Source organism: Heterodontus francisci, chromosome 20, assembly GCF_036365525.1.
Source record: "Heterodontus francisci isolate sHetFra1 chromosome 20, sHetFra1.hap1, whole genome shotgun sequence".
NCBI lineage: Eukaryota > Metazoa > Chordata > Chondrichthyes > Heterodontiformes > Heterodontidae > Heterodontus > Heterodontus francisci.
Window position 1 is genome coordinate 59,387,104 of NC_090390.1, and position 15,423 is coordinate 59,402,526.

Below are 15,423 nucleotides of genomic sequence, written 5' to 3' on the forward strand. Positions count from 1 at the left end.
TTACTCAATGTGATTGGCTGCTTAGCCTGCTTGATGGCATCACTGTTGTTGGATGCCTGGAGGTCCCCTTGAGCTGACACTGGAATCAAAGCAACCATTGACTATGAAATCTGGGTGAATATAACATGAGTTTGATTAGTTGAAGTACTGACTATAACATAATTCAGAATTCCCAATTTCAGCTTTGCCCTCATGGCTCATGCCATATATGAATCTCTTATTGCACATCAGCTTTGTAACAAATTCCAATCCAACTATTATTCAGTGTATACTTTATTATTCATTGCTGATTTTTATTATAATTAAAGAGGTTGAAAGAACATATGACCTTTTCCCCCAAAAAATTCATCTAGCACAGATTTTTTTCCGTATTTTTTTCTGTGGCAAAATCTCATTTTTATGCTTATTTTTGTATCTCAATTCAACACTTGTGATCTGTTCGCCAAACAACATTGCACGGTACACTTTCTGACAGGTGTCTCCTTTCTCTCTTTCTCTTGTGCTTCTGTTTTTTTCTTGTATTCTTTTCTCCCACAGCATAATTAAGTAAGATTCATGAAACTGAGCATGGGATGGTGAAATGTAAAGGGAACTTAATGGAACCCCTGCTATAAGTAATTTAGTGTTTACATTTAAATCGCGAGAACATGCTTCTGGTCTGAAGCATTTTGTGAGGGAAACTAATCTATTTTGATTGATTTGATAATAGTGAAAAGTTATGGACCTCATCAAACTACCCCTGTTAGTGATTAATATCTTTACCTGCCTTCAATATGTTTTTCCCCACACTATGAAGGAGGACAAGGTTAAAGCATAAATTATTCTTGCCTTTTAATATTGCTATGCCACTGCTGCCATAGGAGGAAGTTTGACATAAATAAGCCTGAATTTTATTTCATGCAAGCAACCAATAGAATGAGATTTTTATTATCTTTCCATGACGATATCTTATGATAACTAACACAACAGAAACCCTTATGCACATCAATCTAAATTTCACACTGAATTATTTATATTACCATCAATAGCTTTCTTTACACTATTTAGTCAGCTTTGCCAAAGTTTGTTGAGAATGGTTAAGAATTTGTTGAAAAAAATGGGACCAAAATAGTTTTTGAAGGTGATCGCTTGATAGCTAGGATGGAGAGCCTTCACTTAGCTCAGGGTTTGCTACATTACCTTTCAGTGTTTGTGATAGAAATTGGTGGGAGGAGGGGTGGAACATGGTACAATATATTGAAGCTCCAACATACTGTTCTGTGGAGTTACTTCTTAACGTGGTGAATTCCTAATCTGAATCATGTCATAGTGGCAAAACTACAAGCTACAAAATTACAAAAGGAGAATACAGAAGTCCTGTCACAGTATGGCATTTGCTCACCCTCCAGGGCAGCTGATTATACAGTCATAATAGTAAAGGCCCTCTCATCCAAGGCGTTTGTGTCTTCGGGATACTTCATAGGAAAGGCAAGAGGAAAGACAATGAAGTAACATCTCAAAAATAATTTCTAGCACTTTGAAAATCATGTTCAGAAAATCAATTGACAGATGAACTTAGAAGCAAAAAAGAAATCAGAGGGAGCAGATAAATTGATTGGAAACACAGAAAGTATAAAGGTTCCATGTTTTCCCCTGAGCAATTCAAAGGGTGATTTAAAGCAAAATGAGAAAGACATATTGCCAGCAGCTTTTCGTTTATTGTTAATTGTGTATCTGAGAACTGCACACTCCCGGCAAATAATTCAAAGCTGGCAGTTATATGTATCAGACTTAGAAATAGTTGAGAACTAGAGCAACAGCAGTCTGCTAGAGGTCAGGAGAGCAGCTGTGCTTTAAGGACTCAGCAGTTGAAGATAGTGGTGTCAGATCAACAAAGAAAGCTGGACTCCCACAAAAACATGGCCCAGAGTAAAAACAACATCAGGCTGGATGGATTTTCAGAAGGAATGGAAGATTGGGATTCCTTTAGATTCATTATTGAGAAACTGTGGGATTTGCTTGAATTACTGCCAAGTATAGGGACAAAACATGTTTAATATGTCTCTTGCCTCATGCCAGGCCCAAGTGAAGACTCTTGGGCTATTCCTATGAAATGTTTGAGATTTGTAGATAAACATGCCAATTTGGAAATGAAAATGGATATTGAGTGGAGCAAAGAAAATGTTTCCACATGCCTTGCCAATGAAGTTCAGTATGGAGTTTACAATGCTAAGCACACTTTGCACATAGAGAATGCTAAATGTTCCATGTTAGTGATAGTCCATGGAAAATAAAGCTGACTTCATTCAAATAATGATCCAGATAACCTAACCCTGTCATGGGTTGGTTTTGTGTCTGAGATTGAAAAATCTTCAAGTTTGCCTTTATTTCTAAAGGCTATGATGGAGATAGGGTGATGAAACTCACCGCTAATGTGTTATTTTTCAGCTGGTTTCTCCCTAGAATGGCTAATACTTTTATTTCAGAGGGTATTGTGGCCAATTGAAAAAACAAATATATTTAATTGTAACTGATCCTTTTGAGTGAACAGGAATTATTTGAGACAGAGGTTTAGGTGTGTTGTGCAATCAGTAGGGCAAGTATTTTGGCATGGCGTGACATTAGAGCATTTGCTGCTTGCCTACTGCAGTTTTACACAAGTCCTGAGGCAGTTAAAATGCTAGTTATACAACATTTGTACCTATGTTTAAGTATGTTTAAATAGCATACATTCCTACTTGGACAGTTGGAGTTGGCTCGTGTTTCAATCTCAATCAATTGCAGCTAATAAACATTGAGCATCAGAGATAAATACATTCATGTGCAAGTCTTCTTAAGTCTACTTCCAATGTGGAACTGTGATTAATCAAAGCAGATCTATTTAATACCGAATTGTAGGAAAATTCTGTAGGCTATTGTTGGAGATGGGAAAAAGAGCTTTGTGGCATTATCATATTCATTATGACAATGTCACTGAGCCATTGCATTATGATGCCATGCAGTAGCTTTCCTTAGAAGGAGGCTTTGGTCTTAATCGAATGAAAAATGGTGGGCAATGAAATTTGAGAAGATGATATCTGGGATCCTTATGCAACATTGCGACTTCTAGAGCATAGGGAAAGAGTTGAGAAATACAGGGAAAGAGCAATGAACTGGGATTCGAGCAGATAGTTCTTCATCTGAAGCTATCACCAGCACTGGTGCATCTACTTAGCATCAGTTTACTCTTTGATTCAATTGTTCGAATGTTTAAACTCATTCTCTTTTCTTCATCTGGTATTCTGTAGTTTCCAATTCATGCTGACTCATGCTGAGGAATGGTTGCATGTGTTCCAATCAATCCTTATTATGTAAGTGCCATGCTTCATGTGCGAGCCTAGATAATGATAGCAAGACTGTATTATTTTCCCCAGTGCCACCTGAAACAAGCAGCAAATTAGCTACATTCAAGCTGCAAAGCTTACCCCTACTTTCCGACCTGATCTTAATTTCTCTCCCTCTGCTCCTGCCAGCAACATTATTTGTTGCCCTTTCCCCACCTGCCACAAGCAAACATTAGTGGGGAGATGGGGTGGAACCAGCTTCCCATAATATTTTCCTGCCATTGTTTCCTTTAACTGCTGCTCCCTGGGACAGTCAGAAAAAGCCTTGTAGTAGTCCCAGAAGTGTCATGATAGAGGGAGTTGTGCTCTCCTCTCCCTTTATTTCAGCCCCAAACACTTGTCAAGGGCTACCAAAATTTTACCTAAATTAGCTATAGAATGTGTCTGTCCCCATAAGTGGCCTCCCTGCCTCATCTGCTGCTGCAGTGGAAGTTCTACTACTACCCTACTGGAAAGAAGGAAATCCTGTTCCAACTGTAAGGTTACTGAACTAGAGTGGAATCAAAGCAATGTTCTCAGCAAAGTCCTTGCATTTGCAGATTCTAGAAAGTCAGTAGGTAGTGACTGGTAGCAGGAACTCTGGCTGAATTTATCCCAAGGCTAATTGTGAAATTCAAATTGCTGCCTGACTGTGACTTTCTGGCTTATATGCCATATAGCCCAAAGCAGCTCTCCGCCATACTGGTCAGGGGGCCATACCCACCAGGCTATCAGAGGAGCCTGTTCTTTATGACCTAATGGAGTTCAGTAATGACATTAGGTGGAGAACGTAGCCTTGAATATTTTACTACTTTATTTATAGGGATGGCATCTGATTATATGTAAATGTGAAATGAAATATTACTTTTACTCAGCAATAATGCCTCTGCGCACAACTTTAGTGCCAGCATAATTTTATTAGCCTTTAATTTGTGTGCCTGCCTATAGCTTCTTACCACAATGCTTTCCCTTGGTGCCAATGTGTAAAGAAGGAACTCTTAACCCTAATCTATTGCTTCTCCTAAGTACCACCAGAGCAGCAGGACTTGTGTTAATATGAGCCTCTCAGGGTTGAGATGACCCTCATCTCATGGTAGTTATATCCAGCATTTGAATCCTGCAGCATCTTGCTCTTTCCTGTCCCCACGCTTCCAGCAGGAGGCACTTTCAATACGTGCGACGCATCATCATTACTCAAATTATGTTAACCCTAGAAACTGTGGCGAGGTCAGAGTCTATGATGTCAGGTGGGCCTACCACACTTCTGGAAAGATTTCATCTCAAATCGATTTTGATTATTGAATCAAAAGAATGACCTGAGTGAATAATCTATTGTATGGCCCTTCGAAGATGAAAGACTTGCATTTTTATAGCACTTCTCATGAACACCAGCTATCTCAAAGTGCTTTACAGCCAATGAAGTTACTTTTGAAATGTAGTCAGTGTTGTAGGAAACATGGCAGCCAATTTTCACACAGCAAGCTCCCACAAACAGCAATGTGATAATGATCAGATAATCTGTTTTTGATTGAAAGATAAATATTGTCCAGGACACCTCCCCTTCTTTGAAATAGTGCCATGGGACCGTTTGCTTCCACCCAAGAGGACAATTAGGGCCTCAGTTTAATGTCTCATCAGAGAAACAGCACCTTCAACAGTGCAGCACTCCCTCAGGGCTGCACTGGAGTGTCAGCCTTGAATTTTATACACAATCTCTGGAGGGGGACTTGAACCAAGAACCTTATAATTTAGAGACAAGAGTGCTACCAACTGAGCCACAGCTCAAATGGTGTTTGATAATAAATGGTTAAAATTAATGTGACAACTTTTGTTTTTTTTAGTCCAGCAGTGACAGATGCCTCTCAAAGTAAAATAAGAATGGTGCTACTTAAGATAATTTACCAGTTTAATAATTGCAATCAGTCAAATTACAAAACTCACTGAGGCAACAGCAGACATCAATCATGTGTCTCCAGATGGGATTTCACGATTATATTTGTTATGCCATATTTTAATTAATTACTTGTGAGGAAAAAAAACCTATGTACCAGAACTACATAATATCACTAAAAATAATTTATTTCAATTTGTTATCTGTATACAATTGTGATGAATGGTTCAATAAATGATAAAACATATCCATAAAATAAATATAGCTACAAGCATGGTCTCGCAGCTTTCTACAGCTGTCACCCGTTGTTTCTAAGTACATTAGAGCTGATGTTGCTCTTCAGTGAACACCTAGTTTACTATGAAATGATCATAACATTCCTTAGTATGCTCGCTATTATATATGGTGTGATTGTAACTATCCTGTGCATATAGATGTTCTGTTTTACATTTAAGGGTTCATGCACTTTCATAATGTAGGATAATAGCACTGGAAAATAGCACAATTTTCTTCCATTTTTTACAGCTTAAAAAATAGCCAGTTTAAGCTGTGCCATTATTACCGCTCCCCAAGGAACCCCCCCCGACTGCCTCAAAATTGTTACAAGCAAGCTGCAATATGGATGAAGCATTAGGGTACTATTTCTCACTCATGATTATTATTTTTAATAATACAACTACTGAAAACATCTATAAAGAGTACTTTTTTGTTATGTTGCACTTTCTCTTTGTAATTAACGTTTCATTTACTGTCTCTATTAGCTACACATGCACAAACAGCTCGATAAGTATGGCATATTGCACCTCTAGAGACATAAATATAGCAGATTAAGCATTAGGATAGCAATCTATTGCTTAATACCTTTGGTGTCTGTTTTAGAAGAATGTGTTTAGGTGCTTGATGGCCAGCGCAGACATGATGGGCTGAAGGGCCTGTTTCTGTGCTGTATAACTCTATGACTCCATGTGGTATTAAGATTCTTTACGTAATTGCCTGTCAGTAAACTGCCCCACATACAGAAATACCAGATTGCCAATAAACAGAAGTTTAACATAATTCTGGCAATAAACTGCCACCCAATCAGCTGAGATAATCATAATTTAGCATATTAACAAGCAGGAAATGAACTTTGTGACCGCTAGAAATTACCATGTAAGGAGTATACTGAACTGCAACTGGGAAAAGTGCAACTTAATATTACAGAAAACAAAATGGCATGTTTTACTGAAGTTGAGGGAGCTTTACTGTAGAGTAGGAATTACTGAGGAGGGCAATGATCTTCCATATGGAAAATCTATCATTCATACTACAAGAGGTAGGCCTGGGAGAAAATAACTAAAGTAGTAGCACACTGTTTTTGCTGAGAATAAGACTTGGTAGAGGGCACTTCAGTTCCATTGCCTGTAGAACTGCTCAGAGTCTGCATGCCTGTTATGACCAAAAATGACCTATGTTGTCAATAGGACCTCACTTTCCATATGCTTTGGAGACCTGATGGTAGATCCCTTTGAAAATAGAGCCAGTGTGTCGTTAATGTAAATAAGGCTACCGTCCCTTTTTTAGGTCAATAGCAGTAAAAGTTAACCCCTCTATCTCCAAACACGAACTCACCTCTAGTTTAAGCTTTTGAAGCTAAGCTAGTTGTGACTGTTAAAATGCTTTTGCATAAACTATAATAAAAACAGAAAATGCTGGAAATACTCAGCAAGCCTGGCAGCATCTATGGAGAGAGAAGCAGAGTTAACGATTGAACTTTCCCGGCACACTAGAGGCGGGCCGATAGGCAGGAGGGGTCAATATTGGGTCGGAAGGCGTCGGAAGGGAAACCCAACGTCTTTATGTTGGGTCCAGATATTGCGAAGGGCAGCTGGCATGGCGGGAGGACCTCGCACCTGCACGTGGTGGACAGGTAATTAACCAATCTTACAAGGGTTTTTGGATTTTTCTACAAGTGCCGTAAACCATGGGGTTTCAGAGTCTTGCCAGGTATAAGGAGGTGGTGAGCTAGGAGTCCGTTCGGGCTCCAAATGGCTGCTATTGTGCCTAGGCAGGGAGGGTGGAACAGTGCAGGCATTGGTATGGACAGTGGGAAGGAGGGGAAAAGGCGTCAGAGCTGTGGGGGCATATCGCCAGAGTGGCATATCGAAGCTGGCATTTGTTTGGTTAAAGGTAGGGTGGAAAGAGTCCCCGGAGACTGAGTGAATCTACATGTCATAGGCTTCGTTCACTCAGGTTTCAGTTCCTCCAGTGAGGAGGAGTATCAGAGAGGGAGACAGCTGCAGCCACAGGCAGTGATCCAGCAGCAACCAGAGGAGCACCAGGAGTGCTAGCCTTGGAGGGGGGAATGGACGAGGAGGGCACAGAGGGACACATGACCAGTCTCTTGTGCTGCGAAGAGGTGACCCACCAGAGACAGTCTTCATCCCAAGGCTCAGCTACCTTCAGCTGTCGGAGCAGCAGTGTCACTGAAGACTCTGCCTCTCCAGGGAGGTGGTCATAGAGTTGTATGCCCTGATGGAGCCTCATGGAAAATGGTGGCCACCCAATGCCAATGGCATTGAAGGTCACCGTGGTGCTGAATTTCTATGTCTCAGGATCTTTCCAGGGACCCACTGGAGATATGTGTGAGATCTCCCAGCCTGCAGCACATCGCTGCATCAAGATGGTCAGCAATGCCATGTTCAAGAGGGCTAGACAGTACGTGCACTTTCGCATCAATTCGGACAGTCAGGCTGAGAGAGCCATAGGGTTCGGAGCCATTGCTGGATTTCCCCACGTACTGCATGCATGTGGCCCACAGACCAGCCTGCAGTCTTCATCAAAAGGTTGGGTGTCCGCTTGCTCAATGTACAACTGGTTTACGGCCACTGCAAGCGCTTCCTGCAGGTGCGTGCATGGTTCTCAGGAAACAACCACAATGCCTACATACTAAGGCAGTCCCAGATGCCAGACCTTTTTAGGTCCCCCATGCGCCTTCAAGGATGAAGAGACAAGGGCTACCCACTGAAGATGTGGCTAGTGACGACTCTGAGAAATCCTAGCACTGCTGCAGAGGAGAGGTACAACAGTTGCCGTGGCACAACTTGAGCAACCATCGAGCAGGCCGTAGGGCTTCTGAAGATGCGATTCAGATGCCTAGATTTATATGGTGGAGCCAATTAGTATGCCTTAGCAAGGGTCTTGGGTATTGTGATCTGTCATGCCCTCCACAACCTGGCACTACAGAGGGGAGAGCAATTGAACAATGAAGATATCGTGAAGCATGATACCAAAGAGGAGGAGATGGAGGAAGATGATAACCAGGCGCAGGATGATGCAGAGCCCCAGGGATCACAGGCAACATGCCATGAGAGACATGCAAGGGATGCCCAAGATGCCCTAATGCAGGTGCGCTTCACATGATCCTTAGTAACAGATGCATACAATTCAATAAGCTTCAGCACCCAATAGCCTTGTTGCCACCTCCTACATTAACCTTGCCAATTACCTGCACCTATTTAGACATTGCACTGTGACATGTGGAATGCCCCAGCTTCACATGGTGTGTACCCACTCATCAAACGCATTGACGGAGCCAGGGTTTTGCTGAAGTCCCAGCGGCCCACAGGAAATGCAAGGAGACTTGCCACATCTGTCATTTGATGTGGTACAAAAAATTGCAAGTCTCCATGACTCTAAAAAAAAAGTAACCCATGAAACCTGAGTACAATCAGGTGCTCTTCTGAAATCTCTTCCATGTGCTGCTACGTGGTCTTCCTGTGCTATCAGCTGAGGCAGAGGCAAGCTGCTGACTTTGCTGTCCTGCGGCTTGGGATGTCCTTGGCTGTCGTCCTTTAGCTACCTGAGAGCTGGAGGGACCCGGCACATTGAGGGTCTCCTGCACAAGTGCAGGTGCCTCCTCTGTCATTGCGGCTGAGTGAGGCGCTGGTGTAACTGACAGAGGGGCTGAGGGGCTGTTGCCCACACCAGGAGCGCCCTGAGAGGAGCCCCCAGATGCATCAGGCAGCTGTGCCTCTGCCTTTTAAGGCAGACCTGTACCTCCCTGCTCACCTGAGGAGTGCGAGGACCTGGCAATGAGTCCAGATGCCTCACTCCACCTCTCGCCCAGCGATTGTTGCACAAAGCTCATGGAGTTGGCGATAACATGTAGGTCCGCGTGCATCTCTGCTATTCACTGAGTGATTTGCTGGATATGGCTCTCCATGAGGGCGACCAATCTCTCAACAGCGGAAGGCAAGTGCATACACTCCAGAGACATGGCGGCACTCATGGCCTGGATGGACTCTTCCAACATCCATGCCAGGGTGCGCATACCCTCTGAAAGCTCCGCCAGATGTTCCATCACCCTACGTTGTGGGTCCTGCATCTGCTGCTTGCTGATGACTACAGAGAGGCATGTCATCAGCCTGAGGCTCAGCATCACCGGCCCTCCAATGCTCCTACGAGTGTCAGTGGCCTCAGCTGTCACAGCCTCCATCAGCTGGTCATGGTGGGTCTGTAGTGTGCTTACCAGATTGTGATCCCAGCTCTATTCATGAACGGATACCCATTGATGTGAGAGTATCTGCACTGGTGGAAGGTGCAGGGGAACGATGTGATGGTACATCCTCTGAGGCCTTCTCCTCCTTCTCAGAGGTCAATAGCTGTCCCACGTCTCTGGAGCTGTCTGCTCTTCTCTTTGACCTGCATGAGAAAGAAAAATAATTAGAGGATAACACACATTCCATCATGTCCTTCAATCCACTCCTAGTGTGGAGCTCCATGTGATTGGTGGTGGACACATGAGCACTATGCCTCATATTCACCAAAGGCTTTCTTGTGTTCATCTATTAGGCCACTCACTCTCTCATGTCTCCATGCACTCCTGTCTCATCATCTGCGATGGAACGGCCCCCATACTGTCCTCTAAGAACCAGTGCCTCCTCCTCCATGGAGGTCACGATTGCAAGGTACGGGACACCACATCCGGTCTTCGGACTTTCCCTCACATTGTGGGCTGTCTTTTCCTGCAAGCCCATAGATGATCATTGTTAGTCGCCCAATAAAGGCACGCACATCACTTATGCTGTTGGCCACCTGACTATTCATGATGCTGCCACATGAATGCCTCATGCAGCCACTCAGAAGCGGCAGTGCAGGAGTCAACTGAGATAGACCAGGGCCATTCACCATATGCTGCCATGCCTGCAGCAGCTAATGCTGCTGCCTGGTCCCATTGCTAGCATTTTGCCACCTGAATGTCCCTAAGGAGAGCAAAGTGTGGTGCATCTGCCTTGGCAGATTGCATGAGATCAACCACCCGCTTGTGGTACTGCAGCCAGGTTCTTGGGACGACCCCACGGCTGCTGACCTCCTCTGTGATCTCCATCCAGGCTTGCTTGGTATGGAGGGCCGGTCTCCTCCTCCCATCCCTGGGGAAGAGGACCTGCCGTTAATCCTGAGTAGCCTGGAGGAGAACCTGTAGGAAGTCATCGCTAAACTATGGCGCCACCTGGGATCTCATCTCTACCATTGCTGGACGGGCCTCCTTTTGCTGCTATTCCTCTCAGCCTTCTTTGTTGTTGGATCTAATCAAAAGAATGCTGGCAGCTGGTGCCAGCACTCCCAGCAGTGTGACCTATTAGTGCCTCCTCTGTCTACCAGCAGTTAATTAGCTGGCTGCTGCAGAATAACACTCTCTCCCCCACCCAAACGACAGTGCCTCCTGTTTCCAGTCTCAGAGGCAGGACTGCGGGCGTTGCCGAAAAATTCAGCAATCCAACGTTTCAAGTCAATGACCTATCATCAGAACTGGAAAATGCCCATGTTTGTACCAAGGCTGTAATGAGGTCCTAAGCCAAGTGTTCCTGGCAGAACCCAAACTGCCTCAACATAGTGTGCAATCCAAAGCTGCAAGCAACATTCCAACTGTGAAATTTCTAAGCTTTTATATATATTTACTAGTCTGACAGGTTGTGATGTAAGTGCTCCTTTGCTTTATACCAGTCAATAGAATGGTTATTCCTGTATGGAAGGAGGGCTTTATGGGTTCGCACAAACCATACCCTGAGAGGAAGAGGGTGTGGGGTGGAAGCGCGGTTTGACCCTGCACCTTTTGGCGGGAAGGTGGGAATGCTAATGGAAATATTTCTCTTTCCCTAAGGTGCCTTTTTTTTTGCCAGCACACCTGGACAACTCACTAGTCAAAGAAATCGTGTTTGACTCTTGCCACACTGCTGCTATAAGCATTGTTGCTCGGTGCTATGAGGCCACCCATCTTATAGATTGGATTGACTATCTCAGTGCTTGGACTGGGCATCAGGTTTAATGAGTTCGGGAGTCAAAACCTGGTTTATGGTTTTTGTCAACTGTCATACAAAATAAATTAAACCAATGTCTGAGAAGAAATTGCTGCCAAAGTCATCCTTCATCTTGTATTGAATTTGTAATTCAGAAGGGGAACCGAAGCAATACCTCACAGGATAAAAGGAAATAATCTATCTAATTTATAACTGTATTCAGATTACTAGAAACAGCCAAAGAATGAGTAAATCACCCAGTATCTAAGAATAGCACTAGACTGCATTACGTGCCAATAATGATGATTGACAGTCAGGGGTTCATTTTAGACTTGCCAGCTTGGATGGCACAGCCTTACAGAGGCTTATTCTAGCAGTGTAATGTTTCACACAGCTCAGCAGGAGACACACTGGATTAGACCCTGAATCCTTTGCTTTAAGGGCCATTTAGTGTTACATCACTTTTGTTGTACACTGTTTAATTTCTAAACTTCTAAACTTAATTGCTACAATTCTGAAAGGGGTTGATTTTAACCAACCTGACCTGGTAGGATTGGAGTGGTGGGAGTGGGGAGGGGGTGAGTGTAGGGGACCTCTAATATGGTGCGTTCAGTTTTACCACTCCAGTCCTGTTGGAATCCTGGTAGTCACTTGGGTGGCTGAGGCGTCTGCTGGCAACAGGCAGAAACTTCATAAGTTGATGCATGTTGGGCTCTATTATGTCAATTAGACCCTTGTTGCATTTTAACCTGGGCCTGAGGCACGAAGCCGCTGTGGCTTTCCTGCAAGGTGAAGGCAGGTCGGCAGCTGCTCGGAAAGAAAGAAGAGGTCCTCCAGGGTAAGTGGAAAATTCTCCTTTGTGGGGCCAGGGGCAGCAGGAGTATTCCTCGTTGGGCCACAAGGAAAGTCACGGCCTACACTGCCCCAGAGTGCCCTTCACCTTCTTTCCTATGGGAACGTCCCAAAACTCTCCTTCTACCCACCAACCCCAATCCCTGCCAACTTACCTGTTTGCTGTGCCACCTTCTTTAGTGCCAGCTGGTAGCCCCTGGCTGCCAGGACTTCATCTCCTGCCCGCCAGCCAGCTGCCAGTTTCAGGTGGGCAGCCCACCGAGGACCAGGAATTAAGATACCTACATCTCAAACTTAGACCTGTGAGTGCATTGTGCATTTTCCCAACCCTTCGATCATCTGAAACCTGCTGGGAGATTAAAATTGACCGCAAGTATTTCGATACTTTATGCATTATAACGTCCCCTTTGCTGCCACCATGTTCCTGCTTCCAAGATAAGCCTCTTTCTCTTTCCTCTATTACTTCAATTTTTGTGAAACTAGAGCTAGGTTGTGATTTTCCTTTTGATGCCATTTTCCATCCTTTGTCAACGGGGCAGTGGAAGTATTTATTTGTACAGGTTACATAACTGGTTTCAACTGCTCAAGCAGTTAATTTAACTTATTTCAACCAACTACACATCAGATGGCAGTGAACCTGAGCAGTGGGCATTGCTGGTTGAGTATTCACAATACTTACCATTTAAAGAGTCTACACACCTGTAAATCTGAATACAAGGCCTTGTGTTTATTTCCTTTCATTTTTATGAGATGAATGAGGAAAACATAAAACTATTCACATCTTTGAGAAACTATTTGAAATAAAAATAAAGGGCTGCATTTTGTTGTCCTGCTGCCAGGAGTGGCGGTGGGTGCAGAAAATGGCGGCTGCCCCACACGGGACCCATGCCACTACGCCACTGTGCTTATGTGGCAGGTGGCCACTAACATATTGACAGTAGCTGCCTCCCCACCCCCCCCAATCACGTGGCAGGGGCGGGCATTGGCGACACCGTTCACAGCGTCACCTGATGCAGGAGCATGTGCTGGCGCCAATCCCCATACAAATCATGCACAGTTGACTTCTTCCCCACCTCGGTGCCGCCAGTTTCTCCTGGACAGGAGAGTGAAGGCACGTGAGTGCTGCACAACGTGCTCAGGATTGGAAACTGAAGGTAAAATCATGGGGAATTAAATTTAAATTTATGCAGATAGCTATTTTAAATATTTAAAGTTGGGTCCCCTAGCAGATCGGAGGAGGTGCCACCATGGACCCTCGCCGCTGCCGGGAAGATCTGCCTGGCATTCCCGGCGTCGGGTTCCATGGTGGCCGCTGCCACTCCAATTCTCCGGCCCACCCCTGCCATGGTACCCGACATCGGGCTGAGAACAAAATCCATCCCCAAGTTTGGCTGGCTGGCATTCTTGTCACAAATGGGACACTTTCCAGTGGATTTGTGATTATTTAGCTGTTGCAAGCACTGTGTATACTGATAGGTTGCTTTAGAAAGTAATCAAGCACGAAGTTCACCCTTTAACCCTATTAATCGATCAAATCATTCTGTGGTTTCTTAATCCTCTTACACTTAAAAAGTGACGGCTCCTGCACATTGAAAAGTAGGTCTCTTTGATGCTGTCCATCCCGTGATATTTCCGTTGGTTGTAAACAGTAATTTTACTCTTTCTAGAGAGGATTAGAAGACTGACCTTTTACAACTGATGTATCAGTAATTCTTCCTGATGTTGTAAACGTTGCTGAGTTCATTTGACATGTATAGACTGCATTGTTTTAATTGCTTCATCAGATTAAATAAAGAGGTTTATTGTTCGTTGAAACCTGATGCACACTGCATTAGCGTGAATACTTATTGGCTGTTCTTTAGCATTGAGATTCTAATTACAAATGTCAAATAATGGTGTTTAAAGAAGTGACAACGATGTCAAATTTGTGTGACATTTCAGGAAGAAGATCCCTTGATTACAACTTGTTTGAACATTCCCAGGAGCAATCCCATGTTCTGATTGTTTTTTGACCAACATTTCAGCATTGACTGAAGATACTTCAGCATAATTAAAGGTACCTTATGTAAAACATTCCTAGCCTGGGGTGAAACTATTGCCATTTCATACATAAAGATACGGCTGGTTTCTTCATCAAATGAGAACATTGCTTCAGTATTTTGAGGCAATAATAAATAGCAAAAATATAGCTTTTTCATGCACAAACTTGGCAACTGAGGGCTGACCAACTGATTAACCACATGAGTACAATAAGCGTGTGTGTGCTAAATTGTGTCCGTGCCCTGCTTAATAAGAATACAATACTACCATAATTGCAAACAATTCAAAGTGAACTTTAAAAAGTTGGAATTGGAGGGAACTGTTCACCCTTTATATTTAACCTTTTTCATTTTGTTAAAGGGACAACTATTTGCATGGCACTTCCGAACATTAAGAGTTTAGCTAGCATTTCTTTTCAAATTAATCAACTTAGAATTGCTCTCAGCTTCAAGCAAAGGCAGTCTGACAGCAATACAATTTTGGTCCTGTCATGTTGGTTGAAAGCAGCGTTGCTGCTGGGACTTCTATCAATGTGCGTTTTTCATCCTACTCCACATTTTACTGATCCTGAAAAGTGACTTAGTTCTGTTTTCAACCATTCTGGAACTGGTTAAAGTGGGTTCTCATTCTGTTTGAAGTGAATCAAGTCCCATCCAACCCCAATGACTTGCTGTTGCATTATGGGATTCTTTTTGTTAGAAGTGTGCTAATAAGGGAACCAATGAAAATAAATCCACAAACACACAGACATCAAGATTTTTTATACATTGACTGAGATTTATTTTTAGTTGCTCTTGCAAGAACTTTTATGCCAAATTAATAAATTGGTCATGTTATTAAAAATGAAATGGGATAAGGCTGGAAGTTGGACTGTTAATTTAACCTCAGATAAACCTTTGATGGCAATATTACTATAGAAACAGAATGCTGGTCTATTAGTATGTCACAAATATTGCCAAAAAAAGATACAAATGCCCATTTATAAGCTTGAGCCAACTGTTTTCCAAATGAACTGATAGTG

General features: G+C 43.3%; 1 long non-coding RNA gene across 1 annotated transcript in view; it reads left to right on the forward strand.

The window, feature by feature from the left end:
- LOC137380950 (uncharacterized) overlaps positions 1–15,423 on the forward strand; it is a 29,898-nt gene that overhangs the window by 14,202 nt on the left and 273 nt on the right. Inside the window, exon 2 of the long non-coding RNA XR_010977095.1 lies at positions 14,304–14,418. This is a non-coding gene — a long non-coding RNA (uncharacterized lncRNA). The remainder of the gene's footprint in view (positions 1–14,303; positions 14,419–15,423) is intronic.